Source organism: Elephantulus edwardii, unplaced genomic scaffold (assembly GCF_000299155.1).
Source record: "Elephantulus edwardii isolate Elephantulus edwardi_28Jun2011 unplaced genomic scaffold, EleEdw1.0 scaffold00003, whole genome shotgun sequence".
NCBI classification, from domain to species: domain Eukaryota; kingdom Metazoa; phylum Chordata; class Mammalia; order Macroscelidea; family Macroscelididae; genus Elephantulus; species Elephantulus edwardii.
The window spans coordinates 38,936,394-38,950,211 of NW_006399753.1; the positions used below are offsets into that span (position 1 = coordinate 38,936,394).

Sequence of the window (13,818 nt, forward strand, 5' to 3'; positions counted from 1 at the left end):
TGTGAGGAGATTCTGCAAAACAAACAGAAATTCTCTCACCCTTCCAAAAAAGAAGAAACTTCTAGTAGGATCCTATAAGTAGTGAGGCCAGTCTAACCACAGGTAATTAGAACATTGGCTTTTCATTTAGACAGGGAGGTTTCAAAGAATAACCCTCAGAGAAGGATTTGTCCACCAAGCCCCTAAGGATGAAAGAGTACTCATGTTTTCAAGGAAATTTTGCAACATTTTAGAAAAATGCAAAAACATGTAGTTAAAGGCATAAAGTCATGGCAAAGAGAAGTCATTTACTTTCTAGAATGAATGAGTAAAGGAACTTCTATCCAAAGCCAGTAGAATGATGGCCATTACCACACTTATTCACAAAACCATAATGGTTTTTTGATAATCATTCTCTTATGGAAAGATAAGAATCACCCTCCATTTTTGGTGGAAAGCTATTTGGTGATTCCTCAAACTGTTGAACATAGACTTGCCATATGACCTAACAATTCCATTCCTAGTTTATACTCCAAAGAATAGAAGGCAGCACTAGATTTTTGTATACCAACTTTCATACATACTAATGTTCATTGATAAACAACCTAAATGACCCTGGACAGATGAATGGACAGGAAAAATGCACTATGTGCATACAATGCAAAATTACTCAGACATAAAGAGAAATAAAGTTTTGACATATCCTGCCACATAGATAAACCTTGAACACATGCTAAGCAAAAAAAGTAAAACAAAAAGGGAAAAATATTCTATGATTCCACTTATTTGAAATATCTAGAGCCGGGAAATGCAAATATTCAACCAAATATTATTAGGTTGTTGTTGTTAGATGCTATCACGTTGACTACAACTCATAATGGACATATGAACAAAAGATTTGAACTCTGTTCTAACCTGCACCATCCTCACGATATCTGCCATGCTCGAGCCCATTGCTGTAGCCATTGTGTCAATCTAGCTCTTTGAGTTGTCTTTTGCTGAACATCTACCATTGTCAATATGATGTCTTTATCTAAGAATTGACTCCTCATGACAGTATGCCTGAAACATATGAGCCAAGTTTTACCATCTCTGTCTCCAAGATCAAACTGGTTGGACTTTTGCCAAGGCAGATTTGTTTATTCTTTTGGTAGTTAGTTCATGATATAGTCAATATATTTGCCAATGCCAAATCAAAGGCATCATTTCTCCTTCAATCTTCCTTATTCATCGTCCAACTCTCAGATGTATATAAAGTAGTTGAAAACAGGTTGGCTAGATCAGGCACATCTTCTTGTTGTTGTTATGTGCCGTCAAGTTGCTTGTGACTCATAGCAACCCTATGTACAACAGCCCTAAACTCTGCTCTGTCCTGTGCCAATCACACTGTCTCTGACACTCCCATCCCAATTACCCCAGTCACTGAATCAATCCATCAAATAGAGGGTCTTCCCCTCCTGTGCTGTCGCTCCACGCTAACAAGCATGATGTCCCTCTCCAAGGACTGGTCTCTCCTTACAACATGTCCAAAGTATGTCAGATGGAGCCTCAGAATCCTTGCCTCCAAGGGGCTGCCTGGTTTAACCCTTTCCAGGATGAATCTGTTTATTTTCTGAGCAGTCCATGGTACTCTCAATACTCTTCTCAAGCACCACAGCTCAAAGGCATCAATTGTCCTCTGTCCTCCTTAGTCATTGCCCAACTCTCTGATGCATAACAAATGATAGCAAAAACCATGGCCTGTATCAAACACACCACCTTAGTCTCCAGAGAGATACCATTGCTCTTCAATATTTTGGAGAGGTCCCTAACAGCAGACTTTCCCATGGCAATATACCTTTTAATTTTCTGGCTACTGGTGCCAAGAGTGTTGACTGTGGAGCCGAGCAAACTAAAGCTCTGAACAATTTCAATCTCTTCACCATCCATCCTGAAGCTGCCAATTGGCCCAGTGGTGAGAATCTTTGTCTTCTTGACATTGAGCCTCAATCCATATTGTAGGCTGCAGTCCTTGACCCTCTGCAGCAAGCATTTCAGGTCCTCCTCAGTTTCAGCAAGCAGGGTTGTGTCATCCGCATAATGCAGATTGTTGATAAATCGTCCACCAATCTTGACCCCACATTTCTCCTCATAGAGCCCAGCCTCCCGGATAATCTGTTCTGCATACAGGTTGAAAAGGTATGGAGACAGGACACATCCCTGGCGTATACCCTTCCCAGTTTTGAACCATGCAGTGTTTCCTTGCTCTGTTCTGATGACTGCTTAGTCTCTAAAATGTCATCCATGTTTTTTAGCAGTTCCCCAATGCAATATAGCTTTTGATTTCTTGACTGCTGTTGCAATGGATGTTGATTGTGGATCCAACACTTCAGTCTTTTCTCCATCCATTTTAATATAGCCTCTAAGTTTGGTGAGAGTATTTTTCTTTTCTTGATGTTGAGCTGTAATCCATATTGAAGGCTATAGTCTTTGATCTTCTGTAGTAGGGGCAGTCAGCAAATAAGTGTGTGTGTCATGTTATTGATGAGTCTTTCTCCAATATTGATGTTACATTCTTTTTTATTTATTTCAACTTTTCAAATTATTTGCTCAGCATATAGATTGAATAGATACAGGGAAGGCATACAATTCTAATGTACACCTTTCTGCTTTTAATTAATACAGTGTTCCCTTTTTTGTTCTGGCAGTTGCTTCTTTGTTTAGCTATAGGTCTTGCATAGGCCCAAGTGATCTGGGATTTTCATTCTTTTAAATGTGATCCATAATTCATTATTATCTACAGCTTTGAGTGCTTTTGCATAGACAATAAATCACAATAAACACTGTTCTGCAATTCTCTGCTTTTAGCCAGGAGCCACTTGTCAGCAATGACAATCTTCATTCCACAGTCTCTTTTGAATCCAGCTTGACTTTCTGACAATTTCACATTGATATGCTCTATCAGCCATTTAAAAAAAAGCTTCAGCAAGATTTTACTTGCATAAAATATTAAAGATACTGTTAAATAATTTCCATACTCTATTGGTTCACATTTTTTGGGATTAGGAACAAATATGCATCTTTTCCAGTCAGTCAGGTATTATTTGGTTGTGAGAGGGGAAATTATGAGTGATTGTCTAAGAGGTAGTGAGTTTCTGTTATGAATGATGGAAACTGTTGGAAATATATCACGATGATGGTTATAAAACATGAATGTCATTAAGTTGTACATGTGAAAAATGTTAAAGTGGCAGATGTTTTATTGTTTATTTTTATTGTCATTTTTAAACTGTTCTCTTACACTGTAACTAACTTTGATTTAACTTTGAATTCTCTAATAACTTAAGGCTAGTAGTAGCTTGATATGTATCATTTTAATGAGAAAACAAAATTTCTTCTCTACAGGACTCTCTCCAACTGGAAATAATGAACTTTAACCTCAAAGTTAAAGTCATGTAAAAATACAGTAGTTCAAAAGACATATGATCCAGACAGGATACTGTCATTAAGTAGTTAGTTGACGTTATGATTCAGTGTCCTTATCTGTAAATGAACAGTGTCCTTATCTGTAAATGAAGATACCTCCATCTTTGAGATGATTCATAGATTTATATTCACTGATTTTTGTTGTTGTTGTTGTTATGTGCCGTCGAGTCGCCTGGGACTCATAGCGACCCTATGTACAACAGCCCTAAACTCCGCTCTGTCCTGTGCCAATCGCACTGTCTCTGACACTCCCATCCCAATTATCCCAGTCACTGAATCAATCCACCTCATAGAGGGCCTTCCTCTCCTGCGCCGTCCCTCCACCCTCCCAAACATGATGTCCCTCTCCAAGGACCGGTCTCTCCTCACTACATGTCCGAAGTAAGTTAGACGGAGCCTCCGAATCCTTGCCTCCAAGGAGCCACCCGGTTTAACCCTCTCCAGGACAAATCTATTTGTTTTCCTAGCAGTCCATGGTATTCTCAGTACTCTTCTCCAGCACCACAGCTCAAAGGCATCAGTTCTCCTTCTATCCTCCTTGGTCATTGTCCAACTCTCTGATGCATAACAGGTGATTGCGAAGACTATGGCCTGTATCAGACGCACCTTAGTCTCCAGAGAGACACCACTGCTCTTCAGCACTTTGGAGAGGTCCCTAACAGCAGACTTTCCCATGGCAATGCGCCTTTTAATTTCCTGGCTGCTGGTGCCAAGACTGTTGACTATGGAGCCAAGCAAACTAAAGCTGTGGACAATCTCAATCTCTTCATCACCCATCCTGATGCTGCCGATTGGTCCAGTGGTGAGAATCTTTGTCTTCTTGACATTGAGCCTCAATCCATATTGCAGGCTGCAGTCCTTGACACTCTGCAGCAGGTGCTTCAGGTCCTCCTCAGTTTCAGCAAGCAGGGTTGTGTCATCCGCATAACGCAGATTGTTGATAAATCGTCCACCAATCCTGACCCCACATTTCTCCTCATAGAGCCCAGCCTCCCGGATAATCTGTTCTGCATATAGGTTGAAGAGGTATGGAGATAGGATGCATCCCTGGCGTATGCTCTTCCCAATTTTGAACCATGCAGTGTTCCCTTGCTCTGTTCTGACGACTGCCTCCTGGTCCAAGTATAAGTTTCGCATTAGAATGATCAAGTGTTCTGGGATTCCCATTCTTCTCAGAGTCAGCCACAGTTTGTTATGATCTACACAGTCAAATGCCTTTGCATAGTCAGGATATGCAGATCTTTGAAAGACATATTTGATTAAGATAGGACCCAAAGATGTCTTTATAAACTATGTCCTGCCATGGTACTTTCATGATTGTTGTTTCTGTTGTTGTGCACCATCAAGTCGGAGCCAACCAATAGCTGACCCTCCAGTGGGTTTTCAGAGGCATGAGAGGAGATTGCCCCTCCTTCTTCTCTGGAGCAGCTGGTGGATTCGTACTGCATGCCTTTGGGATTGCAGTACAGCTCCTTACCGCTAGGCCACCAGAGCTCCACTTTTATTTGCTTTCTAATATGTATATCTAAAATGCATATTCTTCAAATAATAAGAATACTATCCATCTTACGTACAGTTAAGACCTTAGAGAAAAGGATTTGAAGTGCTAAGAACTGTTAAAACAATAGCTTTTAGGATACCATGTGTATATTTAAAATTTTGTAAGTGCTTTGATGCTAATAAAGGTAATTGTAATGAATATCCATGAAAAATTTTACAAATTCAATGAATGTAAACGTACTGCTAGAAAAAAGCCCCACAAACCACTCACTATTCTTAGCTCATTAAACAACATGGATAAATTTAGAGAAAAATCAGAGTGAACATTTTCTTGGAGAACACAGATTAAACCATCAGTGATTTACAAATTGTGTTTATTTCCAGAATTCTGACTTTATTGGTATAATAAGACACATTCTAAAGTTAGGGTTAGTTGACAAAGGTATATAGTAGGTGCATTTAGGGTTGTTTCTGGAACAAAGCATGAAATAATAAAGAAGATTTGAGAAAATATCCTTAGCGTAGCTGTACTATTCTAACTTTCTGTCCTCTCACAATCAGAACCATTGGTTAATCAGGTTAAGACAGATAGCTAAATGTCTACAATAAGCAAACTAGTCCTTTTTAATATCATTTTTCTAACATGTTCATCTATCCTTGTAATACTGTTTTCTAGAATGACTACCAAGTGGAGATTGATGGGGAAAAAAAGAATAAAATGTTCTGCAATGCTGGAAATTCTCATTAACAGCCAGTTAAACCTGTAACAAGTGATTCCAGAGTTGAATTTGAGCAAAGCATAAACTAAGCTGGTGTGTTTCCTCATTGGAAAGACCCTGCCAGGTTCTTCCTGCTCCACACTCCCTCATTTCCTGTAGCTCCAGAGGCATCCATGTAATCCCAGCGAATTGAAGCAGGCAGATGGTGAACATCATAGCCTCCTTGTTAAGAGGTTGTCTCTGGTGGCTCAGGTTCCACAAGCGACACCCTTGACCACTCTCATTACTTTCACATGCTGGTTTCATTTACCAGTGTGCCAAGTTTCCAGGCTGCCAGACAGCTGGGGTCAAAACAAGGGTATGCAGCTTCCATCAGTCCTCTTGCTGAGAATCTCTGCCTGGACCAAACGTTTTGATATTCTGTCTTTTGTGAATGTCCCAAGACTTTTGAACTGAAAAAGTGGCTGAAGTTTCTTAGCTGAATATTAAGGGCTATATTCTTTCATAAAATTATTTTAATTGACATTTGGGGTGACAGCAATTGGTGGAAAATATGTTCAAAGCAGACTATTTGAAAACTCCTGAAGGATTTCCCTGTACCACAGCACAAATATGCGCTGGAGAGAAGTGCAGCCAGAGTGTTCTTTGGCATCAAAGATGATAAAGCTTCGTCTCACATACCTTAGGCATGTTGCTAGGAGAGGCTATTCCTTGGAAAGGGATCCTGCTTGGAAAAAATGAGGGTCAATGAAAGAGAGGAAGACGCTTAACCAGATGGATTGACACCATGACTGCTGCAATGAGTTTTAACACACCAGGAAGTGTGAGGATGGCACGGGACAGGACAGGGTTCAGATCTGTTGTTCATAGGGTCTCTATGGGTCTTACTCAACTTGATGGCACCTAACAACAACAAATACCATGGTGGGATCTTACTAAAACTTAAAAGCAAAACACTCTTCTAGGAACTGTATATATTATAGTTAATAACTAAACTATTTAAAGCACATTTATCATACTCATATATATATAAAACAGATGATGATATAGATAAAACAATTTCTCTATGAATACATAATGCAGGGGTGGCATCGACTTCCTAAACAACATGCCTCTGGAAACTCTGAACTTTGAGATCTTTTGTTCATAGGGTCGCTGTAAGTTGCGTTTGACTTGACAGCAATCAACAACTATGAATATAGACGCTCATTTAAGAGAAAATGTGTGGAGCACATTCTATAGCATACGGAGAAGATCAGTTGTCAATCTTGGTTTCCTTGTGAAGGGAGGTATTATGTCTCAGGTAGGAAGTGAGAAAGAAGATGGATAGAAACATGCATGACACTTTAGCCCCCAAGACATCTGAGCACTGAAGTTGTTGTTGTTGTTAGGTGATGTTGAGTCATAGACGACTCATAGCGACCCTGTGAATGAAAGACCTGAACACTTGTATAACTTTCATCATTTCTCCATGTTCATAGAGTTTCCGGAGGCAAGCTATTTCGGAAATGGATGCTACTCCTGCTTCCAAACTTCTTTTAATTGGGGAGCTCCACCAAACACTGTCCACCATGGGTGACATCAGTGTCAAAGTGTTCAGCATCACAGCAACCACTACTTAACTCTGTACAGCAAATGGGCATCCCAGTGCTATACCACTTAGAAGAATGTTTCAACAAAAACAAATGCGTTTTTAAATAGGAGCAGGATACAATCAACTCAGACCCAGTAGCAAATAAACACTCTATCCTAATCCTCACCAGAACTAGAAAACAAACTTCTGTATTATCTGGCTGTTCCAGACCACTTCCAGCCTGGATCCCAGCCCCAAGCACTGAAGTAGCAGGAAAAAAGTGACAGTGTCACATTAGCACATTTCTGTATAAATAAATCAGACATGTATGGAGTCACTGTCACATTCTTTGGTTATATACAATCTCTTCCTGTTTGGGAAATTAATAGTGTTGTTGTAGTCCGAAACCATTCAATTGAAGTCAACTCATAGTAACTCTAAGAACAACAGATCTGAACCTTACCATATCCTGTGCCATTCTCATGATCCTTTATATATTCAAGCTTATTGTACAGATACTGTGTTAATCCACCCTGCCTTCTTCTCTTTCTCTTACTTGCCACCTTTCCAAGCATGATGTGATTTTCCAAGAACTGGACCCTCTAAGGAGTACTCTGGTTGTACTGCCTTCAAGGCAGATTTATTTGTTCTTTCAATAAAAAATATTCTTGCCTCTAAGGAGAAACTTGGTTTCACATTTTGCAGGACAGACTCTTAAGTGGTTTTGTTTTGTTTTGTTTTTTTGAGCAGTTGTTAATCTGCTGTGATTTATTAGCTGTGAAGCAGTAGATTCTCCTCCCAGCTTTCAACCCTTTACATATTTTATTACAAGTCTTATGTTGGCATCCTAAAATAATAAAAAATATCACACAGTACAGCTAAGTACAAAATGCATTAACCCAGAGTCTGATAAGCTAAGAACTGTTAGTTTTGTGTTTTTTCTTTGTAGTCTATGTTACGTTCAATACTATTCTCGAGCACCGCAACTCAAATGCATCAATTCTTCTTCTGTCATCCTTGGTCATTGTCCAGCTCTCTGATGCTTAATAAGTAATTGTGAAGACCATGGCCTGGATCAGGTGCACCTTAGTTGCTAGACTGACATTGTTGCTCATCAGCACTCTGAGAGGTCTCTGACAGCAGATTTTCCCAATGTAATTTGTCTTTTGATTTCTTGACTGCTGGTGCCCAGAGTGTTGATTGTGGAGCCAAGCAAACTGAAATTGTTAACAACCTCATTTCCTTCTCCATCTATCATAATGGCCATTTGGCCCAGTGGTGACAGTAATTGATACTTAGCCCTCTTGAAATACTGCAGCTTTAGGAACGACTAAGAGCCAGAGGATCCAGTTAAAGTACATCTGGGCATGCCTGACCTAAACTGATTGGTAACAGATGTTTGCATTTTTAAGTTTTAGGGTACTTTCGTGTACAATAGACTACTAATATCATTTATCATTACTATTAGTAATGTCAGTAATATCAGTTATCATTACTACTTGACATCTAGAAAGACCTACTGCTCTTTAGAGAAGATCAAGACTAAGCCTCAGAATGGCTTGCACAGTTCTGTGGTGTGGCATGCAGGCTTTCTTTTCAGCCTCATCCTTTACCATGACGCCACTCTGTCCATATACTCCTCTGTATTCTTTCTGTTCCTCAATGATGCCATCCTCCAAAGGTTTCTAAGAGAAACCTGTTACTGCTCACTATTTTTCTCTCAGAGCTTTGCAAGCTGCGGGTATCCTTGTGGTGATTCAGTGCTAGAATTTTCATCTTTTGTACTGGAGACCATTCTTGGCTAATGCAGCTGCTGCACATTATTTCCATTTGACTATCAGTGGAGGCTTGTGGGTGGTAACAACACAGAACAAGTTTCATTGGTGTTCCTAGACTCAGAAAGACTAGGATGAAGTGTCTGAGGATTGACTTCCAAAAATTAGCCAGTGAATCAAAACAGACTGATTCCCAGTTTACCCAAGGATACATTGGCGTAGGGCCAGGCAGTATTTTGTTCTATTGTCATTTTCCAGGGAGTGACTGGACAACAATTAACAAGAACAGCTGCTCTTGTAAGATTAATTCTTAAATAAGCCTCTTGTCAGTCTCATAGCTCTTAAAATGTTTCCTCAAGGATCTGAAATTCATCTCTTTAATATGTAATCATCAAGAAAAAGTAAATGGATCATCAAGGAAAAGAGTATCCTTTCTATTTCCTGGAAGATTAAATTCACATCTCCTATCACCTGAAAGAAAGTTGTAGAATCGATCACTAGTCTTGAAGATATGAAAAAGTTAGAAATTTTATTTTGAAAACATGAATTCAGTGGATGTTACTCAGTTGTATAGAAGAGCAAGATTCCTCTCCATCTTTACAATTGTTTTAGTGGGTTACCTGTGATGCATATCACGTTCTAGCGTTAAGTGCCACTGAGCTGGCTCTGACTCATAGTGACCTCCTGGAAGAAGTGGGAAGAGGGGGTTGCCTTGTGGGTTTGGTGATTAATGCTATACAGAGGGATATGTATGAAAGGTTGGATGAAGAGCCAATTTGCTTTTCAAACTTTCACACAAATCAGGATACATTTTTAAAACTGTAACTGACAAACCAATGAAGGGCCACTGTGAGTCGGAATTTACTTGATAACAGTCTATTTGGTTTTAGGTAATTTTTTTTTTTTTTTTGCATAGAGCTCCAGTGGTTCAAATAACCAGTAGTTCAAACTCACCTAGAGATTCCATGGTGAGTGAGGAGCATAAAAAAACAAAACAAAACACCAAAAAAATACCACTCAAAACCTGGTGATTTGGCTGTAAACAAGATGACCCTGGGGGAAGTTCTACTTTGTCACATGGATTTGCTGTAAATTAGAACTAATTGAATGACATCTAGTAATAGTAATAAAAACATTTTGCCTGTAGAAATAAGGTTAGCACACTGTTAAAGTTGAAAGTACTTAGGGGCTTAATTAATGTCTATTTAGCCACTTTATTTTTTTCTGGATTTACAAAACAAACTTTTATTTATTTTTTCCCTTTTTTTAAATTTTAATGAACGCTTACAGAGACTTAGGATTTCCACATTTATTTAGCCACTTTAAATTTTTAATTAGATTTTGTTGCTGTTGTTGTTGTGTGCTGTTGAGTCAAAACCAACTCACAGCTGACCCTCCAGTAGGTTTTCAGAGGCAGGAGCTGGTGGATTCAAATGTCTGGTAACTCAGATGGTGTATGCTTGACAACCTAGTGGTAAGAAGCTGTGTTGCAATCTCAAAGGCACATGGTTCAAATCCATGAGCTGCTCTGCTGGGGAAGGATGGGTATTCTTCTCCTGTGTGATCTTACTGCCTCTGAAAACCCACTCGAGGGTCAGCTATGAGTTGGCTCTGACTTGATGGCACAGAATAACAACTAAGGAAAAACATACCAATTCAAATCCTCTCAGAGGTGCTAAAAAGGAGAGATTTGATCATCTGTTTATGCAAGATTATTTTGTTGTTAGTTGTCACAGATTGAATCCTGACATACAGCAACCTCAATATGAGGGGGGAGTCACTGAACTCTGTAAATTGCAGTTCTGCTCTGATACACGTGAAGCTGCCATGAGTACGAATTGCCTTGATGGCAATAGGAATTGCCTTGATGGCAACAGGATTTGGGTTTTTTGTGTTGTTTTTCATTTTGGTTTTTTATTTTAAAAATTTGTTTGTCCACTACAATTTATAGTGACCCTACCCTATGGATAACAGATCTGACCCTATCCTGTGCCATTCTTTCAATGTCCTCAAGCCCATTGTTAAACATAGGTGTAAATTTAAAAGTATCTCCACAAAGAGAGATGTTCATTTATTTTTAAGCTACAGGGGGGAAAAATTCAACAAAATTTGATGCTATTGATCTTCAGAGAAAGCCTTTTTCTTCTGAGTGGAAACACTGGGCACATTAGCTCCACAGAAACTCCATCTAGTGGTCTAATTGGAAACATTTGATTTGCTGACTTTGCTTCTGGAAATCCAGGCACAAGGCTTCAAGTGTCTTTTGAAAAATAATGAAGTCTTTTGTCTTGTCTGAGTGAGGAAATTCTCCATTATGCAGGCATATGTAATCCCTTTATTCCTATTCCCTGGAGGAGAATTACAGTGAGGCATTTTCCTTTTCCCAGTTGGGGTTAATGTTATGCCCTCACTACCTTTGAAAGTAAAACAAGACCAGGACCCCTGATGAGGATTCAAATGTGGGAATATTCTTTAGCAAACACACATTCCTAGTTGCAAAAATATTACCCCTGGTTTCATGCCAAGTCTCTGAAAAAAAAACATATGAAAGATTGATTCTTCTCTCTCTCTTCTCTTTTTCTGCATTGCCTTTGTGCTGTGGAATTTCAGTTGCCCCTTATATGACAGATTATTTATATATATATATATATATGCTTTTTATGGAGGTTGGGGGAGGAGAATTATGTCTTAAGAAATTGTCTCTATTTTCCTTGACATCTCTCCATCTAAAATATTTTTAAATTGGTCTGAAGATTATGGTCATAAGAAAGATCTTTGGTGCTTTATTAGCCTTTAAACACTACTAGTTGTTTATAGAAACAGTGGCAGGGGGTCCTCAATCTTTCTTCTCTGTCTCTGTTTCTTCTTTCTAAACCTTCCAGAGCAAGGGTGTGGGGCAAACCTGTACATTCTATAATGAAAGAGGGAGATCTTTGGATCTTTATATTATTTTTCTTTACCATTTATTACCAAAAGTTTGATATGGTATTAGCTCGTATTAAATGAAATCATCCTCTAAAGGAATAGCAAACTAACTATGCAGAGCATCAAATTTGAGGGATTTTACTAAAATTTTCTGCCCCATATGATGATACATTTAAAAATAGTATCAGATGTTGGTTAATATAATGGAATCATTTCAATAGATGACAGGCAAACACTCCTTTGGTAGTAATTATGTAAAACTATGACTGTATAACTGTGTAAAGGAATAGGTAATGAGTATTTCCTGGAAATGGCTCTTACCTGATTCCATTCTAGTGACTGTGTGTGACCATCCAAAAGAGAGACAACAGCGGATGCTAATGGATGAGTTCCTCTATAATGGTCTCTTGCTGAGATGAGGGAAACACTGTATGTTTATCTTACTGACTACCCTACTCCTTTGTGAACCAGTCTGTTCCTGGGTAAATGGATATCGCTCCTTAATAACAACAGCAGAGCATTTCTTTCCAGTCTCTAGTTATTAATGAAAATGCTTTCATATACACACACATGTGACGACGTGGACAACTAGAAACTTAGTAGTTAAAATAAATTAAAAGAAGCTTTAATGAGTTAAGTAGTCACTATTAATTCAAACAAAGACTATGTCTTTTACTGTCTTTATGGATATTCAGAAAATGAAATGATATTCCGAATCATTAATTGGAGTCCAAATTTAGTAATTCAGGTTCTGACTCACTTAGACACAGCAAAGTGATAATGAAAGTGATAATGCAAAGACTGAATTTTTTCTAAAAGTCAAATCTTAGAAATTCTACAGACATTATTTTTCTGTTGAAACATATTTTCTTTTCCTATACTTTGGGCACATGGCCAGGAGGGACCAGTCCTTGGAGAATAACATCATGCTTAGAAGGGTAGAGGGCAGCACAGGAGAGGAAAACCCAGGATGAGATGGATTGACTCACTGACTGGAGATTGGTTCTGTTGGAGACAATGAAACTGGCTCAGGAGAGAGTAGATTTCAGAGTTGTTGTACACAGAATCACTATGAGTCACAGGCAACTCGACAACACTTAACAACAACATTTTTTTTTTATCATCCAATTATAAAATACTAAAAAGAAAGTTTTAAAATATGTTTTCTATAACTTATGGGATAAATTCAATAGTAATTCTCCCAATTCATACTATTATTACAATCATTCTTTCATAGAATATACTGAATCACTGTATCGAAAGGAATTGACAGACACAGAAGAATTTCATGAAACAACATGAGCAAGAGCCTATGGTGATAAAAGAAGAAGTTCAGGTTACTTTGAAGGAAATGGCAAAAATAAGATCCCAGGAATAGATGGTATACCAATTGACATATTTCAGTTAACAGATGCTGCCTTGGACGTGCTCACCAAGTTGTGCCAAAAAATCTGGAGAACAACCACTTGGCCAACTGACTGGAAGAGATCTATCTATATTTGTTCCCATTCCAAAGAAAGGTGACCCAACAGAGTGTAGAAACTATAGAACAATCTTGTTGACTTCACATGCAAGCAAGATTCTACTGAATATTATTCAAAAATGACTGGAACAGCTTATCAGCACAGAACTGCCAGAAGTCCAGGCTGGATTTAGAAGGGGTCGTGGTACCAGGGATATTGTAGCTGTTGTTAGATGGATCTTAGCTGAAAGCAGAGAATACCAGAGGAATGTATATCTGTGTTTCATTGACTATGCAAAGGTATTTGGATCATAACAAACTGTGACTGACTCTGAGAAGAATGGGAATCCCAGAACACTTAATCGTTCTAATGCAAAACCTATACTTGGACCAGGAGGCAGTCGTCAGAACAGAGCAAGG

General features: G+C 38.7%; 1 protein-coding gene across 1 annotated transcript in view; it reads right to left on the reverse strand.

The window, feature by feature from the left end:
- Positions 1-13,818, reverse strand: part of NALCN (sodium leak channel, non-selective) — a 600,265-nt gene that overhangs the window by 102,586 nt on the left and 483,861 nt on the right. The gene's annotated exons all lie outside the window — the stretch shown is intronic.